This window comes from Pinus tabuliformis, chromosome 4_2 (genome assembly GCF_031772625.1).
Source record: "Pinus tabuliformis cultivar Carrire ecotype Pingquan chromosome 4_2, CPIR1, whole genome shotgun sequence".
Taxonomy (NCBI): domain Eukaryota; kingdom Viridiplantae; phylum Streptophyta; class Pinopsida; order Pinales; family Pinaceae; genus Pinus; species Pinus tabuliformis.
This window is the reverse complement of record NC_142304.1, coordinates 7823475-7839628: the sequence shown is the minus strand read 5'-3', so window position 1 is coordinate 7839628 and position 16154 is coordinate 7823475. Positions and strand designations below refer to the sequence as shown.

The window sequence follows — 16154 nt, the reverse complement described above, 5'->3', positions numbered from 1 at the left end:
CTACTGAATAAAACTACACCACAACTAAACATGAATCTCATGCTATGGTATACTCACTTCAAACATTTTGGCATTATTTTCTTGGAGATCATTTAAAATTTTTCACTCATCTTTCTGCATTGAAATATTTAGTCAATAAGCCTATATTAGAAGGAAGGATTTGTAGATGGTTGTTATTATTTCAAGATTTTTCCTTTGAATTTATTTTCAAGCTAGTTTGAACCGATGTAAGGTTTGATCATCTCTCTCATATGGAGTCGAGAGAATTTGGGGGTTCAGTAGATGATCAACTAGCTGGTGTAGATTTATTAAAAATTGAAGCTATTCCATATTACCTTGAAGATATTACACTATTCTTAACTACTAGTAAGTGTCCAGATGATTATTCTTCCACATAGAACAGGCATCTGGTGTTGAGATAAGTTGATTACTAGTTGATTGTAGGCCAATTGTACAAGATGGGGCTTGATAATATTTTGCGTATGTGTAGTTTGAATCATGAAAGGGATGATATCTTATGGGAATGCCATAATGGTGTTGTGGGAGGACATGTTAGAGGTAAATATACTTCCAAAAAAGTACTACAAGCAAGACTGTGTTGGCCAACTTTATTTAAGGATGCGAAGAAATTTACTATAAATTGTGATGTTTATTAAAGGGTTGGAAAACATTCTCATTAAGATGAGATTCCACTGCATCCATTGATAGCATTGCAAGCATTTGATAAATGGGTTGTCAATTTTATTGGTTCTATAAACCATCCTTTGGTACATTTGCATGCTTGATATATTTTCATCGTAATTGATTACCTAATGCAATGGGTAGAAGCAGATCTTATCAAAGCTTTTACTACTAGTGTTATCACTCAAGAAAAAAAAAAATTTAAATTTTTTACATCAGTTCGATTGTTTGTCAAAGGCGCATAAATCCTTTCTATCAGTTTCGCAGCGCAGCATGTTTTAAGTGATTTCGTAGCGCATAATTCATATTTTGCACTGGCTGCGCTACGAAATGGGGAATTCATGCTGATCCATAGCACATCTCACACCAGCTGTCATATTTTCTGCAAGAATTTTACGGGAATAGCATGTGTAAGGTCTTACATGTCAGTCTTGACACGTGCAGGCTCTGTTGGCATCAAAGGGGCTTTTGCAAAGGACTATTTCGCGGAGTTACAGGTATTGGAACAAAGCCACTTGAAGGTGCCAGATCATCTGGTGTGGAGGGTTTTGTTCAAGGTGTTGGCAAAGGTATAATTGGAGTTCTTGATCTTCTGTCGAAAACTACAGAAGGTGCAAATGCAATAAGGATGAAAATCACTGCAACGATAACCTCTGAGGAACAACTACTTCGTTACAGGCTTCCTCGGGAAATTAATGGAGGCCATGCTCTCCGATCTAATAATATCCTGGCGGTCGTAAATACAAAGCTTCTCTATGATTATGCACAAATAGATGTCCGTTTACAGCAACTTGCATTCATGGTAAAGCATTGGGCAAAAGGTCGGCAGATCAATGAGACATATCAGGGCACTCTATCTAGCTATGCGTATGTGCTTATGTGCATACACGTTCTACAACAGCGCAGACCCCCGATTCTTCCTTGCTTACAGGAAATGGAAGCAACATACCAAGTTGTGATCGGTGAGATTGAATGTGCTTACTATGATCAAGTTGAGAAACTGAAAAACTATGGTGCTGGAAACAAGGAAACCCTTGGTCAATTGCTATCAGTTTCCTTTCACTACTGGGCTTTTCGTCATGATTATGCCAATTCTGTGATATCAGTACGCACTGGAGGGTTTCTTAGTAAGAATGAAAAGGATTGGACGAGGTGTATTGGAAATGAGCGACATCTTATTTGCATAGAAGACCCCTTCGAGATTTCTCATGATTTGGGCCGTGTTGTTGACAAGCACAGTATACGTGTGCTCAAAGAGGAATTTCATCGTGCTGCAGAAATCATGCAGGATGATCCTGATCCTTCTATCACATTATTCATGCCATATGTGCGGGGTTGATAAAATGCAGATGTTGATATTACAGATTCTCATCAAGTTAATAATTCAAGTGGCTCAACTGTAAGGTTTTGGACTGATGTAGTTCATTTTCTTGGGAGAGAAAATATGCAAGCATTTACAGTGGAATTCTTGGTTATTAAGTGCATAGTGTCAGATTGATCTGCATTTGGTGCGTGTATATTATCTTTGGGTCAGCATATACCAGTGATCAAGGGGAAAAATTGAAGAGGTTGATGTTGCCATAGAAAGCAGATATTCTAATATCAGAGCCCAAGGGAACATTATTACTTAATGAAAGAATGCTAGAAACATATGTGATTGCGAGGGACAGGTTCCTTGGTCCTACTGGAAAAATGTTTCCCACTATAGGCAGGATACATATGGCTCCTTTTAGTGATGAGTATCTATATGTTGAAATTGCAAATAAGGCTCTGTTTTGGCAACAACAAAATTACTATGATGTTGACTTGACACCATTGCATGGTTCTGCGTTTCAGGGCTATTTCTTCCAGCCTGTTGCAGATGCTCTTGACCCAAGATTGCTTGTGGCCCCTCCTATCTCTCACACAATTGACTTTACAAAGGTCAAGGAAGAAGAGTGGTATGAAATTGATATTCCCTTGAACTTTACTGCATCTGCGGGCACTCGAGTTCATAACCTAGCATGTTGGTTTGATGTTTTATTCAATGGAAGTGCTGTACAACGATGGCTGACTACTGCACCTGAAACCCCAATTGATCACTTCATGATCCTTCCAACTACAGATTCTTCTGGAGTCAATACATGCACAGTTCTACAGTTATTGATTGCTCACAAAAGACTAATATTCTGCCCAAACGATTCTGATACTGATCTTATTTGCTGTCTTTGTGTGAACTTGATTTCATTACTTTGATCTCAGTATATGTTTTCTCATTTGAGAATATGCGGAATGTGAAGTTCAAAGATCTCAAGGATAAATCCAAGGGTATGGTATCAACAATCAGGACATGTCAGATATGGTGTTTAAGGATTATTGCTTCAAAACTAGAGAACTGAGGCTCTTGTTGAGAAGTCTCAGATAATCCAGCTCCAAGTATTGTGACAGAGATTGGTGCAATACATGAAGAATATCCATGCACCTGTACTAAGCATACCAGCAGTGAAAGTTACAGTCCTATTGGTGTTCAGGAGTTTTGCAATCAAGTGGCAGAGTAGTAAAATCTCAGGGAAAAGAGAAACTGTTTAAAACAGTTTCGCAGCGCGCTATGAAACTGCGAAACTGCTGTAGGTGTTGTTTTAAAAACGCAGTCAAACAGTTTGATGGAATAATCAGAAATTGGCAAAGTGAACACCTAGGTGACATGAAAGAGATCAAAGAAGGCTGCTACAGCCATTCAAAATATGCCAGGTGTACTTTAACAAAAGGTGAAATATTTTAACCTAAGTTTAAATTCTTGGTTATAAAGCCACTTTATTCTCGGTGATTAGGGTTTTAAGGGAGCTGCATACGAGAAGTTTTGGTTGGCACACCTGTCCATCAGAGAAGCCTCCAGCATATCAGGAACATGGTGATGCCCTTTATTCTTGGGCTATTAAAGACTTAAAGTTCATGCTGCTGCATATTCGAAGTGATGGGGGACCAGAACCGAAAATTTAGGGATATTCTCAGCCAACACGGAGCAGATCAAAGCCTTCAGTATCCAAAGCCAACATGGGACATTAATTGCTCATCACATGCCATCTCAGCCAAACGAAGAGGAAGCCAAGTGTCAAAGCTGCAAGGAGGAATCAATTTATGAAGAAGATAGAGTTAGAGTTATAACCAAATTAGAACTCTTTAGAACTTCTGTTAGTGGTTATTGTATTAAATAGTTTGTTAAAAGCAGATAGGTGTCATTAGTGGCAGTCATCGAGCTCCCCTCATGCTGGAGGAGGAAGCTCCAAGTAGTTAGAGTCATGTTTCTATATATAGCTGAATCATCTATGTAACAGAGGTTGGATGTTTTGGAGAAGACTGTTTTGGTTTATGTATAAACAGATTTCAGTAATGCAAATGACTGTTTTTTCTTCTCAGGATTCACAAAGGATCTTCTTGTTCAAATGTGTGATGGTATATTTTCTTTAATGTTCTTTTACAATTTTGTTAATGCATAATCACTCAGAACTCATGGATCATGCTCTGACTTCCTGTATGCCTTTGCAAACTGTGGTTTCAAAGTTATTTTTGAACATTTAGACGTTAAGTGCCCTGATTTCTATGAAAGGATAGTGTTATTGTTTACTGAGATATGAGTGACTCCATAAGCCCAATGGGAATCAATTCAATGTTGTCCAGCCAGCATACTTGTTCATGTGTCTTATAAGAGTTAGCCATCTTGTCATTAGTCAACATTCATAACCTTTGAGAGAGCCCTCTCAGACTAAGGAGGCTAAGCCTTAGTCAAAAGCCTGGTTTGAAATAGTTACACAGAGTCTTACTGATTGGCAGCCTTCAGTGCTTGATTTTGTGATAGCAACTAGTACAATAGCCAGATTCATATTTGAGAACATCATCACCATCTTTTGTTGTCAAAGGAGTCTGATAAGTGATCAAGGATACCATTTCATCAATGGGACCATTGCAATTTTGATATGAGAATTACTTATTCAACACCACAAGAATAGTCCTTATCATTAGTGAGCAAATGGGACAATTGAATCTTTCAATAAAATATTGGAGAAGGGACTAACTAAAGTGTGCTATACTAATAGGGATGACTAGGATGAAAGGGCTCCTACTACTTTATGGGATTATTAGACTACTACAAAAAAAGTTTGCATGAGTATACCCCTTTCCATCTTGTATATGATAAAGAAGTTATGGTACCTGCAAAGTTCATTGTTACTAATTTATTTATTACACATGCCACTAAGATGTATGATGATTAGTCTTTTGTTGAATGTTTACAAGAGCTATGGAAACTAGATGATCAATAATTTTTAGTAGATTTCCATTAGAGTGTAGACAAGTAGATAGAAAAATATTGGTGTGATTAACATAATAAGTCCAAGTCTTTCTCAGTTAGCGATCAAGTCCTATTATGCAATAGTAAGTATCTAAAGCACCCTGGGAAGTTATAGATGCATTAGTTGGGTCCTTTATTGTTGTAAAAATAAGGGATTCTAGAGTTGTAAATATCATGCCACTTGATGGAATTGTCGTTCCTAGTTGGGTGAATGGCACACGCCTAAATCCATACTATGGAAACTAAATTCATTTGGTTCTGATTTCTCTCTATCTCGGAGTGTAATTTGGGTTTTAGGATCGATTCATTTCTCTTTTTATTTTACTTAGTTATTTCAGTTGCATCAATAGTTTCATGTTTTCTAGTTGCGATATACCATAAGCCATTATGGCTGAGGAGGTGTAATTCATGTCTTTTTTTTTTAATTGAATCATTTAATGTGAGTCTTTTCATCCTATCAAGTTGTTTCCCCGTAATGGTTAAATCCACTAACTTTGCCTTTAGTTTAGTTTTTCCAGTTTTCCTTTTACTTCTGAATAGATGACATGTTAAGTCCTTTTATTCATTTGCATCATGTAATTAGGATTTGTGTCTTATTTATCATAAATTACTGAATCAAATCCCAATTCTATTATCCATTTTCATTTAATGTCCAACAACAAATTTAATTACCATAATAATGGGAATTTCTATAAGTGTAAAGAATTGAAGCGATACCAACCATTCATCCTTGCAGAGTAATTTTTGTCTTTCTCCATGGCTTCCGCATCCAAGACTTCTATTTCCAAAGTCCATAAATATCTTGTTGTTCATTTTGTCTACAGTCATTGATATTCCACTATGGGTCATTTTTTCCAAGTTAGTTGTTCCTTTTGATTTCATTGATCCCTACATGGAGCCCATGGATGAATCATTAAGGATATGAGAAGGTGACCTTGGTCGACAATGATCTTTTTTTTATCAAGCCTTACTTCTAGCTCTTAAACCATATGTTTACATGGATTTCACCTCAACCCAATTTATTGAAATTGATCAAGCGATCAAACAATATTTCCAACCATTACACATGTCTATTATCATGAATTTGTGACATTTACCAGTATTTGGAACTGCATGTGAAATTGCATGGTACACCAAGTTTCTCATTATCAAAATCCACAATGGTTCTCTCTAGTTGGACAAGGAATATCTAATTCATGTCCATGATATTCAAAAGCGTATAAGGTTATCAATGGATAGAGAATATGTCTCTATGCCTTCCTAGGCACTTAGAAGCATGACAAGAAGACAGGGACTGCAAATCTGTATGAAAAATATGGTACCAAGAAAAAGGGTTGTGGAGCAATAATTGACAATAATTGACCTTATCAATAATGAGAAAATAAAATTTTCTTATTACCTAATTGCAGGGAATGTGACTCGACATTACACTAAGGGTGAATGAACCCTTGATTTCATCTTTGTAGCTGAATTTTTTATCCATGGTGCATGCCTAAAATGGTGCAAGTTCTGATTACATGACCTCTTCTTTTCATGTGAAGTGGTTTATAAGCATGGAGGATAATTCATTTATGGATATTTGGTTGTGGCTATTTTCATGATGAAATGGCACAATCCTAAACATTAGGGGAATTTTGAGGTCTAAAATGGCCTCCTAAGGAAATTATAAAATAATAGTGGAAATAATAAAATAAGATTATATTACATCATCAAATTTTAGAGGGAAAAAAAGAAAAAAAGAAAAAAATCAACTCATATTTTCAACTTATCTCCCTATGGATTTACTCAAATTTAGAGTGGAAACACTCATTGGATGTAAAACTTGATTCCTCATCCAAGGAGTACCATGTTGCATACTTTCGATGGACCCTATTACATGAAAAATGAGAAATACATTAAAACCATGATTGCAATCACGCTTTTTCATGTATTTCTCATTTTTGTGTAGCAAGGTCCATCGAAAGTATGCAACATGGGTACTCCTTGGATGATGAATCAAATTTTGCATCCTTGAGTAAAACCTTAGGGAGATAAGTTGAAAATACAAGTTGCAAAAGTTATTTTATTATTTTTTAATCTTTTTACTTTTTTACTCCAAAAATGGTGAATCATCCCCCATGGTTGACATCATTATCTTGAATCCTATTGGTTCTTATAAAATTTATTTTGGTTGTACATTTTTCTTAGGAGGCCCATTTTAGACCTCAAAATTTCCCTAATGAGGTTGTGCTTTGGCTGAGATTCCATATGGTAAAGATATAGACCTTTATTTTTATCCTTAGAAGTCTCCATTGAATTCAACCAATGCTTCTTTTAATGAAACAACTTCCCGAGCTTGGTACAATAAGATGATTTATGCTACAATGACCATCAGGATTCCTCGATCCATTTTGGATAGGCACGCATACCAAATGTGGTTAAACATCAATCACAATCACCCTTATGTTAACCGAAAGATTGTTAACAAGAACACATTCCAAATGTGGGAATTTCCTTATTATATGACTGAAAATTCTTTTCATAGAGACATTATGTCTTGGCCTAGTATTCAGTGCATGGAAACCCCTGCAGGTATTTCCTATTTTCTTGAAGTCCTAATACCACAAATTTTGTCTTTCACCGTGCCATCATCATCTTACAAGCATTCAGTTGCAGTTGAGTCCAACTTATAGCCTTTGGTCAAGTGAATTCATGCATATTTGTCTTTTATTAGTGTTAATGTTTCTAGTGTTGAATCTTTCATAAGTATACCTGTTGCGACCACTTCTATTCCTGATTTTCTTCCTTTTCAAGACAAAATATTTAAGCTTAAGGATCATCCTTTGGCTTCAATGGCCCTAGTTTCTACAATACCTATGGTTTCTAGAATTGCTTCTATTTCATTTCCTCTTTTTTATGTCTTTAGTGCAGATCCTACTCTATCTCTTGCATCTCAATCTTTAGCTATTGTCATGTTGAAATACCCTCCCCCAATTCTGGATCCTTCCACCATAGTACATATTCCTAATGATGAATTTGTAGAACTTGTTTTGTTACCCCTATTATTGAAGAACACATTTCTCCTCAACCTCCTACATCTACTCTACATAGTCCCCTTTCTTCACCACAATCACACACACCGTCTGATACGATCTCTAACTTTCCATCTCATCACTCTAATTCGGAACACATCATATAAATCATGCAAAACATCGAAGTCATAAATGATATAAAAACACCTTCTAAGCTAGATAATGGGTAAGAGATGGAGAAAGTGTTTGAAACAGTCACTCTGCAACATGATTAGCCTCCTCTTATATCATAGCCAGGAACAATCAACAATGTTTCTCTTGTGAAACTCTCTGATTTATTTTAAGGTCCAAGCCACTGTAATGAAGTATTGCACCTGTGCACTCAGACCTTGGATATTGTTCCTCTTCTTCCTCCCCATGTACTTGCAACTTCCATAAAGAACTGGTAGAAGTGCCAGAGACCTTGTTGCAAGTTCACCTTGATAAATTTGTCGCAAGTGGATAGCCGCTATAGTCTAAGATACCACTAGTTAATAGTTTATCCATAACAATTTTTTAACATTAGTCCTCTCAATAGTTATTTTAGTTCATCATAGAATCATTAGTATATCTAGAGGATCGTCTAGTTCTTGTAGATACCGAGTATCATGATATTATTCTTTCGTATGAGCAGAAGCACCAATAACTCCTTCAAGTCTTGGAGAAGTGAGATCAATTGTGTGTGGAAAAGGACCAACTTTAGTAACAAGTTACATATATCAATATTAACATCATCATATGTGGCCAACAGTCACAGATCATGCTTCTAGTGCAAGAGCAAATATTTCTCCTTATGAGCCAATGTAGTGCCTTAAATTCACTGAGAGTGTTTGCACATAACATCTTACTAAGAATAAAGATTTATGTCATACCATTTATGAATTGTGTAGTAAGGATTCTAAGCATATAGATTAATACAATAAAAAAATTGATACAATTATAGAGCAAGGATCCACCCTTCGAGATATTCTTCAACAACATCCAAGGATTCTCAGGAAATATTCCACAAATTCCATGATTGGAAAGGGTTGCTTGCTAAGCATAACAAACCACTTTACAAGCTTTGAGAGCAAAGTAAAAAGTTGATGGAAGAAGCTCTTCCCACTTTCAACCTTTTACAACAACAACAACTTATTAATCAAGTTGAGGAGATTGATAATCATATACTTTCTTTGGAAGACGAATCCCAAAAGGCCAAAACTATTATCCGGGATCTCAAGTTGGCAGCGCAAGGAATATATTTGCAGCTTTGTAATCATAATCTTGACATATATGTGCAATGCTAGGCCTTAATCGCAAAACGTCTCGAGCAACCAAATGTCAAGACAACCCAACAGTGCATTGACAAAACCTATTATTTAAGTGGAGAATGGAAGGACAAGTTGGATATGTATACCTATTTCTGCTACTCCATTTTGGAGATTATTCCTGAGTTGATTCATTCATTTGAAGTAGAAGCATTTGTACGAGCACAAGAAACACTAGCATCAGTTGAGTAGCCACAAGGAGAACCAAATAAAAAAGCAAAGGATTGACTCGAGGGTGAGTCAATGGATTTTGGTCAGGGCCTATTGGCTCCTCCATTTTTGTGATCAATTTTGGCATAAAATAGCTATGGAAAAGTAGGATGTGAAAGTAGAATATCTTGGTTAATCTAACTAGAAAGTAGCGCCAGAAAAGAAGAAACTAACAAGCAAGAAAATATAAACAGTTACATTGTAACTTTCCAAATCTTTGGAAGAAGGATTGAGTTGTTAAAGTTGAATGGATCAAGCAATGTGGACCAAGTGGATATAAATATCGTTAAGAAGGTTAAAGTGGACCACATCAAGTGAGTGTGGATAAGATCAAAAGGGCCAAAATTGTATATAAGTGCACAGTGCAAGCTACGAGAGAGGGGGATCAGAAAAATTTTTTTATATTGTCAGAATTAGGACTCACTTTCTAAAGAGACATTTTATTGTATATTTTTTATGATCATAAGTCAATAATGTTTTTTTTGAAGAAATTTTGAATAGGTCTCTTTGAGTCCTTGTGGATTTGTATTTGTAATGATTGAGATGGCTTGATATATATATATATATATATATATATATATATATATATATATATATATATTGTTGCAGGGAGTTACATATGTGTTTATGCATTAATGTGATAATATTGCATGCCTAATTTAAAAAAAATTAAGATCTCATGGTATGTTCTATGTGATGCATTAATTTAATTTTTGTGCAAAGGATATTTAGTAGATATGCAAATGATGATGGGTTTAATGTATAGTTTGAATAATAAAACTAATCATCTCATCATCTAAAACCCAAATCACCATTTACTAGTCTCAACATGCCTCAGGTGAGACTTTCTTCCTTTGCAGAAGACTGGAAATTTCAACGTCATGCTAGACTACATCCGAAATGGGCCCTTTGTTGGGTCTCTAGAATAATAAAACTTTTCGTCAACATGCACGTCTACATACAGTGCACATGGGTATAACTAAACCTACAAATAAATGGTGCTAGTATATTTATTATATGCATTCTTCCTCTACTTTATAATGTCCTCTACTTTATAATGTGGTGCGTTAGTTTTCTTTAAATATGGTGTCCTGGTTCCTATAATTAACATGTGAATTAGATCATGAGGTGAGATGTTGATACCATTCTTTGTTTCTAAGCATTAGTGAATATAATACATATAACACATTGTAATGGAAACATATATAAACCATCCATGCATATTGTAATTATATGCACCATAATATTTTGAAACAATAAATTTTGTGTGTTGTCCTTTATAGTAATGGTCCTTTCTTGATTTTTGTTTCACTAATGTTATATTATAATTAATAAGCACCAATATATATAATCATAAAAAGGCATTGATGTTGATTTTTATGGGACACAACATTTAATGAGTTTCAAAAGTATAAAATGCACACACACACACATACATATATAAACAAAAATTCAATTAATCATATCAAAATCATATATGTATAATAATATTTATTTCTATTTTTTTGTTATTTTCTTTTATATAATGGTTGCATTAATTATTATCTAAGGCATTACACCTCTATTATTTGTAAAAATGTAAATCATCCACATATAAATTAATCAACGACACAAATTTTACAACATTGGACAATGCAATAAAATAAGAAACTTAATTAATTATTTATTGTAAAAATTTCTTGTAGATTCCAACTGCTTTTGTAATTTCTAAAACAAAAGAATTGAATATACTCTACTCATCAGCAGAAAGTAATTAATCGATCTCAAAATCACAACAAAAACATGAGACAAGATTCAACACACATACTCAGAGATATATCTAGGGGAAATCAACTGCTCAAAACCCCTTACTATCTATATTGCATTAATCAAAGAATCTATATGAATACAATATGCTCTGCTCAACCTTGAGCTCAATCCGCACAAGTATTTTCTATCCTTTGCGTGACTAACTGCATTTGGCCAATACTTAGCCAAATTTCCAAGCCTCCAAGATCCTATATCCTTTCTTTTTTTCTCAAGGAATTAGCTCCCTATTAAATAGGAAATTTCTCATCCAAAACTATGCAACCCTTATAGGACCTTCTCTTACTGTATGCACCACTTGTACAACATGGATAATTATACAACTAATAGTACACTACCCTTGAACTCCAATCTCAACTGGGTAACTCAAATTTTGTACATGCATGAGTTAATTTAGGTTGATTGATTAGTTAACTGGTTAAACACTAAAGTTTCACCCTATTGCTAGACCTCCAACTAGTTCCTCCAACAATTGGAACTAGTTTCACTGACCATAAATCAATTTAATTGAATTAAATTGCTACAAAAATTAACTCAACCTAGGCTCCTAAAATTTAGGAATCATTGTACACAACTCAAGTTATCCCTCCAAAATGAATTAACTAAGATAACTGAGTGATAATAACTCAATTAACTCATTCAAGTTGTCTGCTGATCTGGAATTTCAATTTTCTCCTAATTTAATTAAGGACAAAATTAAATTAGGAATTTTCAACACTCCATCTCCACAAGAAAGGGATTATCTGCTACCTCGATCCTGCCTTTGTGAGACTTAAATTTTCCTCTTGTCAATGCCTTTGTCAAGATATCTGCATCCTATTCTTCTATAGGAATGTATTACAACAACATGATCCGTCTTTGCATACAATCTTGTAGATGGTGATACCAGATGTTGATATCAACATGCATAACTCGAATTTTATACATGCATGAGTTAATTTAGGTTGATTGATCAGTTAACTAGTTAAACACTAAAGATGTACCCCACTGCTAGACCTCCAACTAGTTCATCCAACAATTGGAACTAGTTTAACTGACCATAACTCAATTTAACTGAATTAAATTGCTACAACTGAAATTAACTCAACCTAGGCTCCTAAATTTAGGAAGCACTGTACACAACTCAAATTTTCCCTCCAACTCGAGTTAACTAAGATAACTGAGTGATAATAACTCAATTAACTCATTCAAGTTGTATGCTGATGTGGAATTTCAATTTTCTCCTAATTTAATTAAGGACAAAATTAAATTAGGAATTTTCAACACTCCCACTCAGCAAGAAAGGGATTATCTTCTACCTCGATCCTTCCTCAATGAAACTCAAATTTGACTCTTGAAAATGCCTTTGTCATGATATCTACATCCTTTTCTTTTGTAGGAATGCACTCTAGCAACATGATCCACCTCTGCAAACACAATCTCGTAGATGGTGATATCAGATGTCGATATGCTTGAATCAATCATGAAACACTGAATTCTCAAATAGTTTGATACAATTCTAATTGTCATAGTAAATCACTGTAGGATCCATCTTCTGACCAAATAACCCATCAAGAATTTTTCTCATCCAGATAACTTCACATGTTGCTTGACTTCCAACCATGTACTTTGCTTCTGCTGAGCAGAGTGCAATAGATCTCTGCTTCATGTTGTACCATGAAACCATTGTTGACCCAAAATTGAAAATTCCTCCTGATGTTCTCTTCATGTCTGATGGAATCCCCTCCCAATCTACATCTGTGAAGCCCTGCAACTCCACTCCCTCTATCCGTATGTACCAAATACCAAAATGAGTGGTGCCTCTAAGGTATATTAACACATTATTTGTTGCCTTACAATATAGTTTGGTTGGCTTAACCATGCTTGAATAAGTTGATTAATTGCATAACATATGTCCAGTCGTGCATTCACCAAATACATAAGTCAACCCATAAGATGCCTGTATATGGTATCCTTCACTACTTCACCTAAAGTAGCATCTTCCTTCCTTCAATTCCCTCATAGAGGAGTCTCCATGGGTTTTCTCTTCTCCATGTGAAACTTCTTAAGTATATAGTTGGCATACTTTCCCTGAGAGACAAATAGTTCCTCATCTCCTTCCAATACTTCCAAACTAAGAAAGAAATGCATGAGCCTATGTCCTTCATCTTGAATTCTCTTGCAATATACTCTTTGCAAGAAATTATCAACTTCTCATCTTCGCTCAAAACTAAATCATCGACATATAATACTATAATCAATAATTTACCTTCAACAACAATATGGTAAAGGTGAACATTTGCTTCACTTTTGGTGAAGCCCAACCGAGTGAGATAATTGTTGATCTTGGTGTACGACGCATGGGGTTCTTGTTTCAATCCACACAGTGCTTGCTTGCATCTACACACATGTGACTCTCTGTCAAAGGACTAAAATCCTTTCGGCGACTCAATGTACACCTCTTCCTCAATCACTCCATTTAGGAATGTAGTATTCACATCCATCTGTTGGATCTTCCACCCCATCTATATTGCCAGTTCTAGAATTGACCTAATGGATGAGTACCTTGCTACTAGAGAAAAGGTTTCCTCATAGTCAATTCCCTCCCCTTGAGAGAACCCTCTAGCCACAAATATGGCCTCGTGTTTCTTGATGCTGCCATATGTTGCATGATTTACCTTATAAATCCATTTGGAACTCACCACTGACTTTTCTGCTAGTCTTAGAACCACTTCCCAAACATTGTTACTAATGATAGAATCATATTCCTCTACCATAGCATCAACCCATACTGGTTTCTTCACTTCTTCCTCGAATGAGGATAATTCAGTCTCTACAAGCTCACTCATGAGAGCCATGTAGCTAGTTTACCGATCCGATGACCTCTAGCGCTTGCACTGAGATGTGGATGCTCCCACATTCTCTCTTGCATCATGCAACAATTTGTTAGCTTCCTTGGTTTGCTTCCTTCCTTCTTTGGGTATCTCTCCTTGAGTGGCTATCTCCACTCTCTTCTCCTCTTCTTATGGTTTCTCCACAACTTCTTTAGGTTATTCCTTTGGAGCCAAAATCTCCTGCTCTGAGTGCAACTGAATATCCCTCTCAAGGGAACACCTCATTTCCTTCTCCTCATCAAACTTCACATCGCTTCTTACAATTGTCATCCTAAGAGATGGAAAGTACACAAGATAGTTGTGAGGTGTATTAGTGTACCCCACAAATATGCCCTACTTAACTATAGGCTCTATCTTTTTCCTTGCATCCTTGGAAACATGATAGTAAACTGATGATCTAAAGATCCTGAAGTGTGACACATCTAGTTTCTTCCCTAAAAATGCTTCCTTTGGTGTACTCATATGAAGAATCCTATGAGGACACATTTTCTGCAAATAAACAGTTGTGTTTCATGCTTTAACTCACAAGTGCAATGGTAGGCTTTGATCATGAAACAAGGCCTGTGCAATTCCCACAATACTTTTTCTCTTCCTCTCATCCACCCCATTTTGTTGTGAGTTATGAGGTGTTGTCAACTCCCATCAAATTCCTTCTTTTGCCCAGAAGTTTTTAAATTCATTCGACACATATCCTCCACCATTGTTTCTCCTAAGAGCCTTCACTCTCCTACCAATCTCTTTCTCAAAAAGTGCTTTAAATTCAAAAAATCTGGAGAATATCTAGTCTTTCTTCTACATGAAGTAGATCCAACACTTTTATGAGAAATCATCAATAAATATAAAATAATACAAGTGCTTGGCCGTGGAAGCTATCGAGAAAGGTCCACACATATCTGAGTGAATCCTTTCAAGGACTTCTTGCACCTTACTGTCTCGATTATTGAAGGTGGATTTCATGTACTTCCCCAATGTACACCCTTTGCATGCATCTCACTGCTCTAGTACACCTTTGGGAAGGCTTGTAGAAATCTATGGTATGATCTTAAAAGTGCCATGGTGCAAATGGCCCAATGTTCTATGACATAATTCATCGATGTCTTAGCTTTGCACCTTCTCTGCTTTTGTGATCAATGTTGCACAATCTCCAACATCTAATTTGTAGACGTTCTTCACTTGAACCCAAATCTTCTTCACTTTTCCTATGGAGATGCGTCGTAGGAAAGACTTCCCTTTGCTGAATATCACATCATAGCCACAACTTTCCAATACCGCTACAGAAACCAGATTCTTTTCAGACTCGGTATATACATCACATCCTTGAGCCTGCGACGAAAACTAGATTCCCTTTGAAAATTAATTGTATTAATATCGGTTGCGCTATACCTTCCATCATATCCCATCTCAATTTGCATCTCAAGATCCTTCTCCTCCAAGTCACTGAAAAATTATTTATTGCCTGTCATATGGAATGAAGCCCCACTATTGAGATACCACATACTGCCCATCATTGTGATTGTCATGCATGCAATGAGGGTGAAGTCCAAGTCGAATTAGGAAGCCAAATCTTCACCTACCGCTCCTCTTGAGGCCTTCTTGCCAGCCTTATTTTGTGTACACTATTATGGTCCTATAATGATAGGATTCATAATTTTTAATTGGCTATGGTTAGTCTTGTAATATTGTACATACTTTTTCTTTCTGCAAAATGTTTTCCATATAAAAAATATAAAGAGGGTATGTCGTAAAAGAATAATCAAAGGACAAAAATAAAGAAAAAGATAAAAAAAGTGAAAAATATGAACCCCAAAATGAGATAAAAATAGATCTTGAAAGTGTGCAAATTCAAATGCCACTCCTTTTGCTTTACTTTGTAAAATAAGATTGTGTGCAGCTTGTCAGA

At 35.7% G+C, this 16154-nt stretch overlaps 1 pseudogene; it reads left to right on the top strand.

Annotated features, from left to right (window-relative positions):
* Positions 1-2400: 2400 nt before the first annotated feature.
* On the top strand, positions 2401-2916 carry LOC149168121 (putative histone-arginine methyltransferase CARM1 pseudogene; annotated as a pseudogene).
* The last annotated feature ends 13238 nt before the right edge of the window (positions 2917-16154 follow it).